We start from the raw sequence: 18,667 nt of genomic DNA, 5'->3' as shown, positions 1-18,667 counted from the left end.
AAATTTTTGTTGTTTCAAAAATTTTTAAAACCCAAAAAAGTTGGAAAAAAAAAAAATATTTTTTCAATTACTTATTTATTTCTGTGTTCCAAAATATATAAACAAAACATATAAATTAATTCCAGTATTATAAAATATTCTACTAAAACATCAAATAAAGCAAATTCAATGCACAAGCAAGCCAAACTCGGACAGTCAACAAGTTTTTTTGAAATTTCGATATATATTTTAAAAACTAATATTTTGTATGAAGACCTTTATTTTTAATAAACCATTTTGAGCCGGTTAGCATTGATTTAACTAATTTTTCGCAAAAACTAGGTTCGATTTTTTCATTCTTGTAATAAGATAGATTTCAAATCGTTTTGCTTGATACGGAATCTGTCGAATTTTGTGTTAAGATAGTCCCATAAATTTTCGATCGGATTAATATCTGGACTTTGGTGGCGTTCCAGAACATAGCATTATAAGTAACCAATAACGCACTTTGAGGCCTTGTGCTTGGATCATTGTCTTGATAGAAATAGTATCACACTGAGATCCACTTTTCAAGACTTTTTGGTAAATTTTCTCTTAAAATGTTAAGATAGTCATTCTGATTCATTATTCCTTCAATAAAATGCAAAGACCCTGGTCCACAAGCCGAAAATGAACCCCAACCATTACCGATCCGCCACCATGCTTAACAGTTGGTCTCAGATTGCGCAGTTGCAGCTCCTCATTTGGTTTCGCCAAACATATGGTTTCCATCGGAGCCAAAAATATTAAATTTACTTTCGTCAGTAGACATAACATTTTTCCAGAACGAAAAATCCTTATTTTCATGTTCTTTTGCAAATTTTAATCGGATGGTCTGATTTCGTTTGCTGATCAACGGCTTTTGTCGGGCCTTTCTACCATTTAGATCAGCTTCATGAAGTAGATTTCTAATAGTAGATGCACTAGATTTCTTCCCCAACTCATTTTCAGCTATAACAGCTAACTTTGGTGCGCTAAGGAAAGGGTTATCTTTAACCTTTCGCAACAGGTATCGCTTATCTGCATCTGTAAAATCTTGTTGTGTGCAGCTTTAAGCTGTTTTCCACTTGTTTGTTGGTTTTGAGGCGCTTAATTATATCGTGGATTGTGAAACGACTTCTGTCAACAATTTCCGCAATTTCATGCACGGATTTTTCCATCGTTGGAATGCTTAGCTAACCAACTTTCTGAATTCAATACTGGTTTGGCCTCTTTGCTCAGACATTTTCAAATCACAAATCGTAATTCCAACTATATATATATTAAAAAAACTATCAGGGAATTCCCGTTAGTCAGCCAAACACTCTACTTGAAGTTGGTTGCAATTCTTTGACAGAGTTGCATTTATTTAGAGGATAGTTGCCACTGTCCGAGTTTGGCTTGTGCATTGAATTTGCTCTTATTTGATGTTTTAGTAGAATATTCTATAATACTGAATTAATTTATATGTTTTGTTTATATATTTTGAACTGAAATAAATAATTTAATTCCATTGATCCAGAACCACGTGGCTGAAGGAAGCATAGTTCGGACGGACTGCTGGTGGGCATATGACGCATTACCAAATTTTTGGGTACGTCCACCAAAAAGTGAATCACTGACGACACCAACCCTTTCGTTTCCGAAGATGGTGCTCATACGCAGCGGTTTGAGTCGCAATGGCGCGTAGTGAAACGTTTCTTTTACAAAGCCAACTATAATCACACCGCCAACTTCGCCGACGTCATCGTCGAATATATGTGGCGGCGATCTATTCAAAAACAAGAAAAAGATCCCTTTGTGTCATTAATAGATGCAATTAAATATGTATATACATTGTACTGAAACATTTTGGTTTTCTTTATTTCGATTTCTTGTCCATACAAAAATGTTGGCTGGGTTGCATTGGTTTCAGTTTGTATGGAAAAATGAGCAAAAACACTGATTTTTGGTCCTTTTCAAAAGGGTTCCCCACAGGTATATAGGGGCTCTAGGGGGTCGAGGTGGGGTTTATTAAAAAGTTCGATCCTTCCTCTTTCCAATAAGGGGGCGTGAGGGGGTTGTCGCTCTCGCTAACTTCAATATATTTTGATATTTGCCAACGACAGTAGGAGGACAGTAGAGTTGACAGTAGAGGGATGAGGTAGAGTGGGGATGCCACTAATATGTAAAATTATTCAAAGCTCTAACAAACCTGACGTTATTTTACAAATAAAACAGCTCTATTATATCATTTGTAATAACAATTGATAATATAAAGCAAATAAATTTACATAATTACTTATTTGTGGCGTAAAAATTTCACTTTGAACAAAATATTTAAATTTCATTGAAGTGCAAGGTATTAGTATGGCCAGAACGAAATTGTGTACATGCAAACTGGAGAGCTGTGTTGTCTTGTATAGATGCCGGCCATTGTGTTGTTGCTGCTTCTCACAAATGTACATGTAGTAAGATGCACAACGACGTTTTCAGTTCACTGTCGTGCTGCTGCAGTCTGTCGCGTTCATTGTGTTCGGCACATGAGGATGTTAATTTACAGTGTTTATGAAATTTTAAAAAGTGCTGAGTTGAATAAATTAATTTTTAAATTTTCTGTTTATTAATATTCGATTATTTTAGATAAATATGGCGGAAAAAGTAAAGTGGACACAAGCGCTAATTGAAAAATTAATATATTTGGTAGAAGCACAGGAGTGTATTTATAGCATAAAGTCACCGTTATATCTGAACCGGAGTGTAAAAGCTGAAGCTTTTAACAAAATCAGTGAGGAGCTAAACGTGCCAAACATAAACGGGTCTGAAATAAAAAAAATGGAAAAATATAAGAACACAATATTTACGAGAAATTCATGAAGTGTAATTTGTATTCTCCAAAGTTATGGTGCTTCTCGCTGCTTCAATTTTTGGAGCAGCATACCCAAATTAGGAGGTGGGAATCTAACCACGAGGTAATACTTTATTTTATTTTATTAAATTTTTTACATCAATTCAAACAAATATTATACTTAAGGATCCAAGCGCGTCAGGAAGTCGAGAGTGTGAAAATAATATACATATCTCCAACAACCCAACCAGTTGTGGCTGAAGAAACTGTTAATGTAGTAAATCATTCATATATGTATGTACATATACATATGTGTATAAAACACATAGTTTTAACTTTTATACTTATCTACTAAGGCGGAAGAAAAAGGGAAAGGTATTGTAATTTTAATTTTAAAAATTAAACAATTTATTTAATTATTTTCTAATATTTATTTTTTAGAGCACTGCATTGACTAAAGTGAGGCAGGATTTTGCGGCTGTGAGAGAACAAATCGCTGAAAGACGCAATAGACCGTATAGTTGGTTGGGCAATTTCGTCTCTGCGAAAATGGAGGAGATAGTTCCTCACATGCGACAAGACGCTCAATGGGAGGTCCAATGCCTTATGCGCCGTTTGGTACAAAAATCAAACAGATATCGTGATTTGCAGTTACAATCTCCTCAGAACGACTTACTTCAGAATGCAATGAGTGGGATTTTTGAAGATGAAGATTTTGATTTTATTAAGTAAAGCACATATAATTTATCAAATTGCATTAGTAAATAATAATAGTAAATTTTTTCATACATACATAGTTCTATGCAATATTTTTATTTTATATCCGAAATGTGATTAATTTGACAAAGCCAAAGTTTTTCTAATTAGTGCCTTATTTTTGCATAAATACTATTTATTTTTTTATATAGTTTATAAGTTATGATGAATTATGAATTAAAATCAATGAATAAAATGTGATATGAATTAAACTAGAAAAATGTTTCTATTCATCAAAAAGATGTTGGACATTTATATTTATAATATAAAAATTAGTTGCATGAATTACATTAAATGGCGGTTTTCTCTGTTTCCGTACAATATTTTTTACAGGTACGGAAATACCGAAAATAGTAGTCCTTTAAATGTGTTTGCTTCAACTGCGGGAATTTCCACGTTCCATTTATCGAGTATTCGTTGCGCAAACAATGATCATGGGGAAATCGCCCGCTTCATATACTTACATATGTATTTATGGAGGATTCGTTGCGCAAACAATGATCATGGGAAAATCCCCCTATTAATATACTTGTGTATATGCAATGATAATTTTATGACAGGAATTTCCTTCTCCATCTCAACGATTAAATATACATATATAGATACATATGTACATAAGTATCTCTATGAAAGAGTGTTTCTGTAATGTTGCATTTAATTATACAACATATTTTTCTTTTTGTATGAAATATAAATAATTCCATTTTTATTAAAATTCATATATATGTACTTATATATATTACATTTCATAATGGTAAATAAAAAACTTTTTAAAATTACAGAAGCCGAAAGCTGCAATCAACTCTTCCTTCCGTATTAAAATGGGCCATATATTCTTGCCGAATAGTTTCTGGCGCACCCCCCCTTGGATTGTTGCTATTAACAGAAGCTTGAGAATATCTTTCAGCTGTCGAATTGATTAAAATTATACCATTGATATTATTTGTTCCTAAAAAGTTGTGTAAAACACAGCAAGCCCATGCAATTTTTTGCACAGACTTTACTCTTTAGTGTGCTAAAAATATTCTGAATCTGTTTGATAGAATCCCGAAAGCATGTTCAACTACGTGTCTTGCACGAGAAAGACGGTAATTGAATATTTTCTTCTGGCAACAGCTTGTGTGGTAAGGGTACGGCTTCATTAGGTGTGTCTGAAGCGGGAAAGGATCATCGCTTACGACCATATATGGGAGACATCTATTACTAACTATAGTAGAGTTTGATGGTAATCCTCTCTCTTCTCGTAGTACCAAAGCGAGTTCACTTTAGAGGAGCACTCCTGCGTCATTACATCGACCGTTACACCCAATATCAACGTAAATGAATTTGCAATTTGCATCAACCAAGGCCAACAAAACTATACTATTTGTGCCTTTATAGTTGTGGTATCAGTATATACAGTAATAAACATTTTCTTTGTTTACATATACTCACCTTCAGAAAATCTTAGGGTGTCGTGTTACACTTTTTTTTCCTACCTTCATGGTAATCAGGGTGTAGAGTTAGCATTTAAACTGCATATAAATTTTAAATTTTGATGACCGAGACTTTAAAAGATATTAAATAATGCAAGTGTTTACGTTATTTAAGTGATTATATTGAATTACTTTGCATATCTGCTCAATTTTATTGGGATATTAGTTGTTGTTTAATTTTAAATCAGTTGTTTTTTTTGTGCAATTTTTAAACACGCTTCAAGTATTTCCAAATTTTTGCATGCAGTAGGATACAACCCTGGGTGGTAATTTGTCGTTTGACATATACAAATTGACAACTCGTTAGCCGTTATTGGAAAACATCAATTGGAAATTGAGTTTGAAAAGAAAGATATATAGAAGTTTTTAATAAGAATACATATTAGTGTTAATAATAAAGTTTATATTAATAATTGTAGAGCCTTTTTATTGCTGCGAAAATTCACAACCCGACGTTTTAAAATACTTTTTATAAAAATTAGAACATATTTTTCTTTAAGAATTTTTAATATGCAGGCAGCCAGCCCTCATTTTCGGCACATCAAATTTTTGTGCATTTCACATAGGTAACCACCTCCCCCTTCTAAAAGTTAGCTTCTGTATTTTAATATATTTAATAGAGTTGTAGGATTTTGGATGCATCTATTGTGAGAGCTTAGAAATCTTTATTAATTATTAAATTATTTTGTGCAATATTTTTATTTAAATTGTTATGTAAATTGTTAATTATGTTTATTTTAAGTTGTAAAGGTGAAAACAGGCCTACCGGGGAACCGAACACCTAAAAAAAGTCGGGAACGCGCTTTATTGCAAACCTCTGGGAGGTGTGGAAAATGCAAAACTTAAATATTCAAAAATAAATTATCAAAAATAGTTTACGGATGAGAATTAGAACGATATATTAAAAGTTCAGCTTCAAATGCCTAAATATCTTCTTTCTAAATTAAAATTATTGGTAATAATATTTCAAAAACTTACGAATACAAACCGGTTTGTGTTTTCTGTCTGTCAATTGTAAACAAATACATTCAGAAGAAAACTCACCACAGAGAAATCTAAAAACAGGGCTGCTTTTTATTAATAAGAACTCACTACATAAAGAATATCTGACTATCAGTAAATGATATTTTTATGGGTGAAACATGACACACTATGGCGTTTAAATCAAATATTAGTAAATATAATTATGTCATTAATATAATACTTTTATATTAAGCAACAATATTTATAGTTTTTGTTATTTAATAGAATAAATTTTCTAAGTATTTACTGCCTCAATATATATAGCACTGCGTTGCTACCTCTGAAAATCCAAGATGGCCGCTATTCGCTCCTCAGAAAGCTACCACGAAAAGGTTATCTACTGTATATACTGTGGTTGCGGTAAAATGTACCATCTTCTCGCGATGGCCTAAAGGTTATGTACATATGTATTTACCATCCAGTGCGCCTAGACAATTTGGAAATTGCCATCATATTGCAAATTCATTTGCAATTGATACCCACTCTGCCGTATTGCTTGGAAACTAAAATTATGAAATTGTGTAATTATATATTATAAAAAAATAAATGATTTACACCTTCAAATATAACGCCTTCAGTCTTTTGTAAATAGCGCCACAAACTACGGGAATTATTCCACCAATTGCTGGCCGCGAAATTTTTGTCCCAAAATTTAAGCTTTGAAACGATTCTCCTATAAAATACAAAAATATTTTAAGTTTTTTAAATTTTTAGTTTACATACATAGTATACGAAAAAGTTTAATTTTAAACTTACCCGTTGTGAGAAAACGGAGGGTCAGTGACAGCTTTTCCGTTGCAGAAATTGCAGCTCGCATCCCAGTATCTTGCTTCATTATGTCGTCCTGTATTGCTGATAACATGAAATTATACTGCGTCTCTGACATTCTTAGATAATTTGTGTGTCTATTTACATCAATGTGCAGTAGTTCCTTCATTAAAAATGAATGTGTTCTCCATACTTTAACCCATTGTCGTTTCTTTTCCCTTATAGGTATTTGGGCCACTCTATCACATATATTAATCAGTTCTGTCAATTAACAAATACATTTTATTTATAATTCAAAATTAAAACAAAGATTATATAACAGACCTTCACATATATCACCCTTTTCACTATCGTCTGAATCAATTTGTATGGCTTCCTCCATACATTTCACAATATCTTTAATTAATTCGATTTTTTCGTCATACTCCATTTGCTAAAATATTTATATTATATTATGTATTTTTGTATACATATTTGCCAATTTCTTACCAAAAGATGAAATTAAATGCAAATGCAACTATGTACTACGAAAAAAAAACACGAATGCCGAAAAACGTCGCAGCGAACTGTTACGAATAAGAACACAAAGCGTGTTGCTGAACACTGGAAACTCGGCGAGCTTGTCAAGCTCTTCATACTCACTCATTTCGGCATCTCTCTTCTTCTATCTGCTAATGCGTATCGCTTCCCTCTTCAGCTCTCGATATCTATCCCTTGGTCGATCGTAATGTTGCTGCTGCACGGCACTCCTCATTTTGCGTTTTTGGCTGCTCAGAGGCGGGTGCATATCTGGGCTGCAACAAGATAGTGGTCCGAGTCGATGTTAGGACTTCGGAGCGTACGCGCATCTAAAACATTGGAGACGTGTCTTTCATTTATCACAATATGATCAATCTGCTTGGTGGCTTTCCGATCCGCTGACAGCTAGGTGCCTTGATGAAATTTCCTATGCTTTAATCTAGTACTACAGACAGCAATTTTTCGAGCCCGGGGAAATCGATCGATCTTAACCCATTTCGGGATGTTTCCTCATGGATGCTGAATTTATCGACTATTGTGCCAAAGATACCCTGGCGCTACATTCGCCAAGCACGATTTTGACATCTTGGCTGGGGAAACTTTCATAGGTGCGCTCCAAGCGCTCATTAGAAGGCATCTTTGTCACAACGTCCGGGAAGGTCGTCCCAGAAATGCGATGGACGGGACAAGGACAGAGACGAGTAGGTCCTTGTGGCATTTACTACAGTGGCCATATAAAGGAGCGCAAGTTTGGTGTTGGATTCGTGGTGGAAGAGAGACGCGCTTATGAGAGCTGCCCCCGCCACGATGTCAAAATCGTGCTTGGCGACTTTAACGCCAGGGTGGGCAAAGAAGGAATCTTTGGCACTACGGTCGGTAAATTCAACCTGCACGAGAAAACATCCGCAAATGGGTTGAGGCTGATACACTTCGCCGGGGCTCGAAATATTGTTATCTGTAGTACTATATTCCAGCACAAGAAAATACATCAAGCTACCTGGCTGTCTCCGGATCGAAAAGCCACCAACCCGACCGATCATGTTGTGATAGTCGTAAAACACGTCTCCAGTGCTCTAGACGTGCGTACGCTCCGAGGTCCTAACATCGACTCGGACCACTACCTCTGTGCAGAAAACAGACTGCTTACCTCACAACGTCACGATCGACCACAACTCGTGCGGGATGGGATAGATACCGGGAGTTGGAGAGGGAAGCGAGACGCATTTGCAGACAGAAAAAGAAAGAGGCTGAAATGCGTAAGTATGAAGAGCTTGATAAGCTGGCCGACAAGGGTAATGATCGAAAATTCTACGAAAAAATGTGGCGGCTTACAGAAGGTTTCAAGACCGGAGCATACTCTTGCAGAACCCCCAAAGGTGATCTAGTGACCGATGCCCAGAGCATACTTAAATTAAGGAGGGAACACTTCTCCAGCCTGCTGAAAGGCAGTGAACGCACAACTCTAGGAGAAGGCGAACCCGATTCCCCAATCGATGACGATGGAGCAGACATTCCATTACCCGACCATGAAGAAGTCCGAATAGCAATTGCCCGCCTGAAGAACAACAAAGCGGCAGGGGCCGACGTACTGCCGGGCGAACTTTTCAAACTCGGCGGCGGAGAACTGATAAGGAGCATGCATCAACTTCTTTGTAAAATGTGGTCGGACGAAAGCATGCCCAACGATTGGAATTTAAGTGTGCTATGCCCAATCCATAAGAAAGACGACCCCGCAATCTGCGCCAACTACCGTGGGATTAGCCTCCTCAACATCGCGTATAAGGTTCTATCGAGCGTATTGTGTGAAAGATTAAAGCCCACCGTCATCAAACTGCTTGGACCTTATCAGTGTGGCTTCAGACCTGGGAAAATCAACAACCGACCAGATATTCACCATGCGCAAAACCTTGGAAAAGACCCGTGAAAGAAGAATCGACACACACCACCTCTTCGTCGATTTCAAAGCTGCTTTCGACAGCACGAAAAGGAGCTGCCTTTATGCCGCGATGTCTGAATTTGGTATCCCCGCAAAACTAATAAGGCTGTGTAAGCTGACGTTGAGCAACACCAAAAGCTCCGTCAGAATCGGGAAGGACCTCTCCGAGCCGTTCGATACCAAACAAGGTTTTAGTCAAGGCGATTCTGAGAAAATAGTTCGAGCTGCAGAATTTAATAGAGAAGGTACCATCTTCTATAAGAGTGTACAGCTGCTGGCGTATGCCGATGATATTGATATCATCGGCCACCCGCGCCGTTAGTTCTGCTTTCTCCAGACTAGACAAGGAAGCAAAACAAATGGGTCTGGCAGTGAACGAGGGCAAGACGAAATATCTCCTGTCATCAAACAAACAGTCGTCACACTCGCGACTTGGCTCTCATGTCACTGTTGACAGTCATAACTTTGAAGTTGTAGATAATTTCATCTATTTAGGGACCAGTATTAACACCACCAACAATGTCTGCCTGGAAATCCAACGCAGGATTGCCCTTGCCAACAGGTGCTACTTCGGACTGAGTAGGCAATTGAAAAGTAAAGTACTCTCTCGACGAACAAAAGCCAAACTCTATAAATCACTCATAATTCCCGTCCTGCTATATGGTGCAAAGGCTTGGACGATGACACCAACCGATGAGTCGACGTTACGAATTTTCGAGAGAAAGGTTCTGCGAAAGATTTATGGTCCTTTGCGCATAGGTCACGGCGAATATCGCATTCGATGGAACGATGAGCTGTACGAGATATACGACGACATTGACATAGTTCAGCGAATTAAAAGACAGCGGCTACGCTGGCTAGGTCATGCTGTCCGGATGGAAGAAAACACTCCAGCTCTGAAAAGATTTGACGCAGTACCCGCCGGGGGAAGCAGAGGAAGAAGAAGACCTGCACTCCGTTGGAAGGACCAAGAGGAGAAGGATCTGGCTCCGCTTAGAATATCCAATTGGCGCTACGTAGCGAAAAGAAGAAACGTGTCTACGCCAATTAAGAAGAAGAAGAAGAAGGAAGCGAAAGAACTTTACATTTGTAATTAAATTGAATAGTGAATGGATCAAAATTAATGTTGGTATTTTCTTAAGTCACATCATAGGCACAACCCGTTTGATTTCTTTACTTTTATCCTATTTGGCAATATCACGTATTAATAACAGAAAAAAATGCTTTCGGAGTTTCATTACCACACATACCATCAATAGTTTATGAGGAATAAAGTTACTCGGATATTTGAAAATCCTCATATTAGTTATTTAAGCCTTAGGGCAAATTTTCACCCACTTTTATCCACCCAACAGCGCTCACTCAAAATTATTACGACAACTATTATATGGGGAAAGGACCTCTCCGAGTCGTTCAATACCAAACGAGGTTTCAGACAAGGCAACTCTCTTTCAAGTGACTTCTTCAACCTACTTCTGGAGAAAATAATTCGAGCTGCAGAGCTTAATCGAGCAGATGCAATATTCTATAAGAGTGTATAGCTGCTGGCGTACGCTGATGATATTGATGTCATTGGCCTCAAAACCCGCGTCGTTAGTTCTTCTTTTTCCAGAGCATATAAGGAAGCGAAGCAAATGGGTCTGGTAGTCAAACAGGGCTATAAGAAATATCTACTGCATCCCACGTCAATGTTGACGTATAACTTCGAAATCCAACGCAGAATAACTCTTGCCGAAAGGTGTTACTTCGGAATGAGTAGGTAATTGGGAAGTAAAGTCCTCTGTCCACAAACAAAGACCAAACTCTATAAGTCACTCATTCTTCCCGTCCTGCTATATGGACGATCTGATGAATCGACATTACAAGTTTTCGAGAGAACGGTCCTGCCGAAGACTTATGATTCTTTGCGCATTTTTTTTTTTTTTTTTTTTTTGTTTGCGGGCGAGGGGGTGGAAAATGCCTTCCGCATCGTCGATGCTATCGTCACAGCAGCGGTATGTGCCACTTGCAGGTCACTAAAAACCCCCCCTCTAAGGAACCGTCGCCCACCCTGGGACCGCGTTTGCATTACTTCAGGGTGGCGTTCCATTTTTCTCATTGAGAGATTTACATCTGCGCACCTGCGTCCAGGTCCCGCTTTTTGCTGCGTAGCAAGAGTGCAGCGAATTTCTTGATGATGCTCCAGTTTTCTTCACTTTCCAACATAACGCTGACTTAATTGTCCGCGTTTATTGGGCCAACCAGGTCCTCTACAGCGGTGCGTTCTCCTTGCCAGCGCGCACATTCGAAGAATGTATGTTCAGCGTCGTCTTCTGTCGCGTCGTTATATAGGCATGACGGCTCTTCGACTGTTCCCATTCTGACCGGATAACAGCTGGGTTGTGTAAAAATCTACCTCTCCGAATTTTCGGCCTGTCCATGAGTCTAGATCTTTTATAAGCCTGGCCGTCCATCTGCCGCGACTTTCGGTGTCCCATCTTTGTTGCCATGTTATTAATGTTTCTTTCTTTATTTGTTCTATTGCGCTTTTGTTGTTATCGGATGACTGCCTTAGCTCCCACAGCTTTTTCCTTTCGTGTGCTAGAAGGTCAATTGGGGCATTTCCGCTTATAACTAATATTGCCTCGCCGGACACTGTTCGGTAGGCTGATGCAACTCTGAGGGCTGCTGTGCGGTGCACTCTGGCCGCTACCTTACGCCGGTTTTTCTTTTTAAGTACATCTGCCCATATCTAAGCTCCGTATAATAAAACGCTGATTGTTGTCGACATTAGGAGCTTTCTTTTTTCATGACTGGGGCCTCCTATGTTGGCCATTAGTCGGCTCAGTTGAGAGGTGATCTTCGCTGCCTTTCCTGCGGCGTGCTGGATTTGTGCCCAGAAGGTTAGTCTAGGGTCCAGTCTTACGCCTAGGTAGTTAACTGCTTTTTTTGTCCTAAGAATATCCGTAGTCGTAGGCATGGTTACTTCGAGAGGTATGTGCTTATTTGTTAGCAGCAGTAGCTCTGTTTTTTCCGTAGCGAGCTGGAGGCTGTGTGAGTCGAGCCATGCTTCGGTCCGTATCATGACCTGGTTCAGCTTTCTTCGCGCTTCTTCTGTGTCCCTTGCTGTGATTACTGCTGCAATGTCGTCGGCGTAGCCTATTAAATACGATTCATCTGGCATTTCTAGTTTTAATATAGCGTCATAGCTAATGTTCCATAAGTCTGGTCCGAGGATGGAACCTTGTGCTGCTCCTGACGTGACCGCTATCTGTCGTGATCCCTCTTTAGTTTCGTATAGCAGTTTCCTGTTGCTAAGGTAGCTCCGCACCACGGCCCTGAGGTAGTCGGGTACCTTAAAGCTTTTCTCGAGAGCGTCGATCATATCTACCCATCTAGCGCTGTTGAAGGCGTTTCGGACATCTAGAGTAGCCAGCAACGCTATTCTTTTGTATTTATGCCATCTACGTTGTGCGACTTCTACGCTTTCGATGACGCATTTTATTGCTCCTATGGTTGATCTGCCGGGTCTAAAGCCATATTGTCTAGGGGACAGTCCTCCAGCTTCGTTGATAGCCGCTTCAAGTCTGGGTTTAAGCAGGGTTTCGTATAGCTTTCCCGCTGTGTCAAGCATACATAGAAGGCGGTATGCTGATGGCGAATTGGGCGTTGAATTGGGGTCTCCTTTTCCCTTACTTATTAGAACCAGCCGTTGCTTTTTCCAGGGTTCAGGGAATATTCCGGCTTCAAGGCAGGCGTTGTACATGTTCAGTAGTACTCCTGGGCGCTCTGCAGCGATTATTTTGAGAATTTCTGATGGGATCCCGTCCGGTCCGGGGGATTTGTTGGCCTTGAGCTTTGCAGTGGCTAGTTGCAGCTCCTCAAGGGTAAACCGAGGGATTTGCGTCGGTCTTAGGATGTGTTCTGGGTCCCTAGCCCTTGTTTCGTGTGTGGGGAATAGTGCGTTCACAATGTTATCCATTTGGGCAGCGGTTAGATCAGGTGGCTTTGCTCGAGCGCCGAGTTTCTTCATCACTATTTTATACCCGAGTCCCCAGGGGTTTCTATTTATATCCTCGCGTAGTTCCTCCCATTTTTTCTTTTTGCTGTCGTCGATGGCATGCTTTAGCTCCTTCTTTGCTAATTTGTATTGATCGGCTTCTTGAGTTGCGGCTCCTCTACGCCTGGATCTCGTGCAGGATCTGCGAAGGCGGAGGCATGTCCGTCTGAGTTGGGCTATATTTTCAGTCCACCAGTAAACTACTGCTTTATGTTTGCTGTGGGAGGCCTTGGGCATTGCTTTTTGACAGGCTCTTGTTATATTAAGCATTGTGTGCTCGACAGTTTTTCCTGCGATTATGGGGGGTTTGCTAGATGGGTTTTGGTCGTCTATTGCGGAGATTAATTTCGAAGTATCTAGCTTCGCAATGTTCCACTTTCATGTTCCAGTTGTTTTCCTTTGCTGGTTAGTGCTTGTTCCCGTGTCGATCATAAATGAGATGTAGTGATGATCGCTGCCAGTGTAATCCTCCAGGACCTTCCAGTTCTTTATTGAGCCTGCCATGCGTTCTGTTGATAGGGTAATGTCTGCTGTGGTTTCCTCGCATCCCGGTCTTCTAAACGTGGTTGCATTTCCCGTATTGTGCACTACTAGCCCTAGCCGCGCAGCCATTTCTACAATGCGCTTTCTTCTCGAGTCCGTGCTTGGTAGACCCCACTCTACGGCTCTGGAATTTAGGTCTCCGGCGATAATCAATTGACCTTCTATAGACCTGGCTGTATCCTCTATGTTGTCGAGCTTTCCTTGAAATTCCTGTATACTATCGCTTGGCGTCAAGTAGCAGCTGATTACTGTAATAAGGTCGCTTTTGGCCCAGACGAAGCCGTTGCCGTTCCCATTGTTTACAGTCCTGATATTACTCCCTGGTGGTAGCCATATAGCGGCGGTTGAGCTGCTATCTTCTAGCCAGATACCTCTCTCTTTCTTTTTGTATTGCTCGCTTATGATGATCATCTCGTAGTCGCTCTCCGTCACCATTTGCGAAAGTAGTGCGTCGGCAGTCTTGTAATTCCTATATACCGTGCATTTTGCGGAGCCCGGGATCTGGTCGATTTTTTCATGTTTGGCCTCTTTGCAAAGGCAACATGAAGGAGGCTTCCCGCAATCTTCTTTCTTTGCGCATTAGCAAGAGCGAATATCGCAGTCGATGGAATGATGAGCTGTATGAGTTTTGCGTCACCATTCACATAGTTCAGCGAATTAAGAGACAGCGGCTAAGCCGGCGAGCTCATGCCGTTCGAATGGACGAAAGCACTCCAGCTCTGAAAGTATTCGACGCAATACCCGCCGGGGGAAGCAGAGGAAGAGGAAGACCTCCACTCCGTTGGAGAGTTTAGATGGAGAAGGGGCTTTCTGCACTTGGTATCTCGAATTTACGCCAAATTACGAAAAGAAAAAACTACCGGTGCACTGTTATAAACTCGGTTATAACCGTGCTAGCGATGTTTACCCCAATAAATGAGAAGAAGAAGAAGAACTGTATCTGCAGTTGACTTTTGATTGAAATTATTGCTCACTGCATGGGATATAAAATTGAAATTCAGAGATAATCTTTTAGTGATGATAATATCACTGTGTACAACCGAAATAAATTGAAGATGATAAAGGTCTAACAACCTTCGCAATGTTCTTATGCTTTTTTTGCGGCAAACATGTCGGGAGCTTACGAGCGCACTGCGGAATGATCCATGTGCCATACGTTTTTAGAGCGGTAGGGTTACAAAAAAATCAATATCTTTGAAATGGTATGATTGAAAACCATTTTTTTTTGCAGTTTATTAAAGGCGAATATTTTCCGGGTTGTGTCACATGCTTTTTAATTTTCTTTTTTCTTTTTTTTTAAATATTATTATTCTAACAAAATGACCTTATACAAATATCTATAATATAGCACGAACATTTTTCTTTGACTTCACAAAATTTATCTCTAGTAGCTTATGAGGAAATAATTTTACAATTTCATCGTGCTCTAAATTTCAACCTTTAATAACTTTAACGAAAAAAAAATTGACGACATATTTATATCACGGGGTATGCATCTGGTTCCCTGCTCAAAGAAGTGCTGATTTTCAAAATTGGAGATATTTCGAAATTTTCATGGACCACTTGACGTCACTCACCCAAAAATTAGATTCGGTCAGGACTTTTTCTACCTATCATACATAAGTATACCGATAGTGTATGTTAAAATCATGATATGTATTATATAGGAGTTGGAAGAGTATCGACCCAATTTTATTTATTAATCATATGGAGAGGTGATTGTTCGAAAATCCTAATAATAGTTATATGAGGGCTGGGTCAAGTTTGCGCCCAATCTTATCTATTTTAGGCGCACTTATGAGTAAAATACGCTCTCTCATTTTTATTTAGAAAACTCAAATATTGGCCGATATATCCAGAATGCAGTCACCTGGAAGTTTAAAAATATTTATGTTAGGTATATGGCGGTCAGGGAAGTATTGGCCCGATTTGACCAATTTTTGGAATACAGATATACCATTATCAGAGAAGGATTATACCTGAATTTTTTTTTTTCAAAATTATTTTATTTATTGTATCTGCTTTTTGTTAAAGCCTAACAATAAGTTACAAAATCTTAAATCTATTTAAAAACTAGACAGGCTCAAGCAAGTGATTGAGCTGTTTTAGTGATACGTTGCTCCTTAATACGCAGGCATATCTCTTCTTTTACGTTGTGTTTGATCGCAGGAATGTACCAAAGCCAAAATAGCCAAAGGGTTTGGGTGATCTCGGAGTTTAGATATACATATATTGAATTCCGTTATCTTCTACTTCTTTCTTTACCATAGGAATACCAAAGTCTTTATGGATATTTTCGTTACGCATATACCATGGTGAACACGTGATTGTTCTAAGCATTTTTGATTGGAACCTTTGTATTATATCAATATTATTTGAACAGGTCGTACCCCACAGTTGAATGCTATACATCCAAATCGGCTTAATGACCGCATTATATAACAGCACTTTGTTGTCTAGGCTAAGTTTAGAGTTTTTATAAGCCAATTTAAATTTGCAGCTCTGATCTTCATACATGTTATTTTACTAGATATGTGTTTTCTCCACGTGAGCCTTCTATCTAGGTGAATACCAAGATATGTTACTTCATTCGCTTGGGGTACTAAAATATTGTTTATTTTTACTGCCGGGCACATCTTTGGTCTTAGCGAAAATGTAACATGCTTACACTTTTGTTCATTCACATTTATACGCCAGTTGGCTAACCACTCTTCGTCAGAACTTAAATGCTCCGCTAATATTCTTGATGCTAAAATGTGGCATTTGTTACGGCTCACTATAGCTGTGTCGTCCGCAAAAGTTGAAGTTAATATATTATTAGCTGTTGGAAGATCTGCTGTATACTATATGATGTATAGTGTTGGGCCTAAAACACTGCCCTGGGGTACAACAGCCCTTATCTGTCGTTCATCAGATAAGAAATCTCCCACTTTTACCATAAATTTTCTATTTTTTAAATAAGACTCCAATGTTTTATACAATTCTAAAGGTAGAATTTTTTTTTATCTCGTTAGTAATTCTATTTACCTGCTCTATTGTGCCATGTTTCGCACGAAACCCGAATTTATGCAATATTTTCGTGGAAGAAAGGAGACATCTTTGATAGTAATACTTTGTCAAAAACTTTTGAAAGACAGGGTAGAAGACTGATTGGTCTGTATGAAGACGGCTGTGTTAAGTCTTTCCCAGGTTTATCTATCAAGATTATCTGCGACTTTTTCCATGAAATTGGATATTATCCGAAACTAATAATTGCATTGAAGAGCAAAGAGAGCACCTCTACAGCAGTAATTGGTAACTCAATTAGCATTTTTGGGGAAATTTTATCATGTACCGGCAACTTTTTTGGATTAAGTTTTTTGATGATACCAATAATTTCAGAAGGTGAAGTCTTAAGAGACTAGAACGACTCTTTAGCTGTGTTGGGTAAGACTGACAGCTTAAAGTTGTTCTTTCGCAAATTGGGTTGAAATACCTTTTCTAGGTGATTTGCAAAGCAATTAGCCGTTTCCTCGTCACTTCGAGCCCAATTTCCACCCAAGTCTCGTATAAGAGCAATTTGGAGTCAGTTGGAGGCTTCAAGGACTTTTGGGCTTTCCAAAGGGAATTTTGCTTGTTTGAATTCGGACACAGCTTCTTTATACACATTTCGGTATTCAATTCTTCCTCACGTTTAAGTGCTTTAATTTACGTACAGAATCGTATGCCTGAATTTAAATTATATACCTCACACGAGTCAAGTCTTTCTGATACATAGAAATACCATTGTTGGGAAAGGATTCTGACCGATATTTTCTGTTAAAAGTCATCAATAGATAGGGGCTTGAACAGTTTTGCTTTTTTTTTTTGGAAAATTTTTAGTTATAAGGTAGCATACTTTAGGCTTGGGTTTAGTGCGATTTCATCCCTTTTCACACTGAGACATAGGAATATGCGAAGAATGCTACGTATTAAATTGAGTCGAAATCGGTCGGTCGGATCCCGAGATATATGATATTACCAAAATGTACAACAAACTTATTAGAGAGCGGGGACACGTCAACTTTTTCAAAATTTTGGCTCACAAGTGCTCCTTTTCACTGTGATCCCCTGTATCAATTCACGCTTTTATATCTTATTTTAGTTATTGCACTTTTTAAGTTTTCGGTTAATGGCGATTTGTGGGCTTTGAGGTACTCCGACTACCACTTCCAAACAGCTCATTCTGGTGGATAGACAGATAGACTGTCACCAGTCTCAGTCAGTTATACTCCGTTGCACCATGTTGCAAGAGTATAAAGAACGTTAAATTTGATTGCACCAGAGCAATGATACCCTTTTTAAATTGAAAAGGTTTCATTCAACAACTTTACTTTGATCGGTCAGTTTGTATGGCAGCTGAATGCTACAGAGGTTCAATCTAAACAATTTATTTGAAGATTGTGCTGTTGTCTTGGAGAGAAGGTGCTAAGTATTCTTAATAATTTCTTGCCTTTTCAGATTATATTTTCTATATATATAGATCCTAGAGGACCCGTCCACACTTTGCTGTGACTGACAAATAGATAATACTACTACTACCATCTAAGTACTATATTATTTCTAATAGTTAGATTATAACTATCAGTTAATGAGATATAGAAGTTTTGTGAAGCAACTTGTGTTAGTTTTCAAAAAAATGGATCAAAAAGCATTTTGTGTGTTCATATTTTTGGGGGAAATACTGTTGAATTTGGGCTCTGCACCAGGGAAATCCACAGTTGAAAAGATATTTGCTAAGTTGAAAAGAGACGAAATGAGCACCG

At 38.7% G+C, this 18,667-nt stretch overlaps 1 long non-coding RNA gene across 1 annotated transcript; it reads right to left on the bottom strand.

The window, feature by feature from the left end:
- Positions 1–6,461: 6,461 nt before the first annotated feature.
- LOC126767519 (uncharacterized) lies at positions 6,462–6,902 on the bottom strand. Its single transcript, XR_007669114.1, has 3 exons — positions 6,835–6,902; positions 6,636–6,751; positions 6,462–6,581 (listed from the first exon to the last, which is right to left on the bottom strand). It is a non-coding gene; the product is annotated as an uncharacterized LOC126767519 (long non-coding RNA).
- Positions 6,903–18,667: the final 11,765 nt, after the last annotated feature.

The sequence above is a fragment of the Bactrocera neohumeralis genome, unplaced genomic scaffold (assembly GCF_024586455.1).
Source record: "Bactrocera neohumeralis isolate Rockhampton unplaced genomic scaffold, APGP_CSIRO_Bneo_wtdbg2-racon-allhic-juicebox.fasta_v2 ctg743, whole genome shotgun sequence".
In the NCBI taxonomy this organism is placed as follows: Eukaryota; Metazoa; Arthropoda; class Insecta; order Diptera; family Tephritidae; genus Bactrocera; species Bactrocera neohumeralis.
The sequence above is the reverse complement of the archived record's forward strand: the minus strand, read 5'-3'. Positions and strand labels throughout refer to the sequence as shown.